Below are 1,353 nucleotides of genomic sequence, written 5' to 3'. Positions count from 1 at the left end.
TCTAGGCACAGACCATTTTCCTGTTTGTTGCAAAATTCTTTTTCAGAACTCATGCTGCTGATGAAATGCCATTCCATAGAGGTGGCGAACAAAGGAACTTGTCTGGACCTCTGGATGGGGCATCCCCCCAGCCCTTCAGCCCCGTGTGTCCTTGACTACGCTCATCACCTGCCTCCTACACCTGTTCTCCTCCTCCATTCTCTAGCTCCGTGACTTATTGATTACTAAGTCCCCACACTTGGTCAACATGCTGAGAACCCAGGAGTCCTCTGGCAGCTTCCCCTCCTTCCCTCGCCACCTCCTTTTCTCCCTGTGTCATTCATAACATCTGGCTAACTCTGCCATGGAAGGACCCTCATGCTCACCACTCCTCTCTACCACCGACAGGGTGCTCAGTATTTCTCTCACCTTGACCTTGGCCTTAGTCAAGTGGATACCTGCCCCTAGCCACATACACCCAAGCATTTCTTCACAGTTCTCCAGAGCCTTCTTTCTAAACCAGGCCCACACTCCACTAAAACATTGGTGACATTATTATTAAAGAAAGAAGGGGAGCGTAAGTACTGAAAAACAGTCTTTGTTGCCATGTGCAATATGAGCCAGGCACTGTGCTAAGCAATTTACATTAATTTCTCATTTAGTCATCCGACTTTCAATACATAACGCATGCAGAACCCTACCTTAATGCCATCTTTTTTTCCTTTTCCCCTAGTAAGCCTTTTCCCAGGGGCAACTTCCTCCTTGTGGCAGCAGCCAGAGACTTTGCTCAGCAGCTGGTGAAGTTACTTATGGAAAACATCATTATTTCCTATTCAACAAATAAGAAAAGAGAGGCTCAGAGAGATTAAGTAACTTGCCAAACACCACACAGTAAATGATGAAGGCTTAATGTTATCTCAGGTAATCTGACTCCCCAGGACACATGTTTAATCATTTACGCCATACTAAGGATGTGTAGGAGAAAGCAATGGCACCCCACTCCGGTACTCTTGCCTGGAGAATCCCATGGATGGAGGAGCCTGGTAGGCTGCAGTCCATGAGGTCGCCAAGAGTCAGAAACGACGGGGTTCCCTGGTGGCTCAGAGGTTAAAGTGTCTGCCTCCAATGCGGAAGACCCGGGTTCGATCCCTGGGCCAGGAAGATCGTGTGGAGAAAGAAATGGCAACCCACTCCAGTATTCTTGCCTGGAAAATCCTATGGACGGAGGAGCCTGGTGTAGGCTACAGTCTACGGGGTCTCAAAGAGTCGGATACGACTGAGCGACTTCACTTTCTTTCACCTTTTCAAGGATGAGTAACAAGGTCCTTGCACCTTAGGAACATTTGGGCTAGCAGGAGAGATGGTATAAAGAAA

The 1,353-nt window shown here is 48.0% G+C and overlaps 1 non-coding gene across 1 annotated transcript; it reads left to right on the top strand.

The window, feature by feature from the left end:
• The first annotated feature begins 1,068 nt into the window (after nt 1–1,068).
• TRNAW-CCA (transfer RNA tryptophan (anticodon CCA)) lies at nt 1,069–1,141 on the top strand. Its single transcript has one exon. It is a non-coding gene; the product is annotated as a tRNA-Trp (tRNA).
• The last annotated feature ends 212 nt before the right edge of the window (nt 1,142–1,353 follow it).

The sequence above is a fragment of the Bubalus kerabau genome, chromosome 6 (genome assembly GCF_029407905.1).
Source record: "Bubalus kerabau isolate K-KA32 ecotype Philippines breed swamp buffalo chromosome 6, PCC_UOA_SB_1v2, whole genome shotgun sequence".
Taxonomy (NCBI): Eukaryota; Metazoa; Chordata; class Mammalia; order Artiodactyla; family Bovidae; genus Bubalus; species Bubalus kerabau.
The sequence above is the reverse complement of the archived record's forward strand: the minus strand, read 5'-3'. Positions and strand labels throughout refer to the sequence as shown.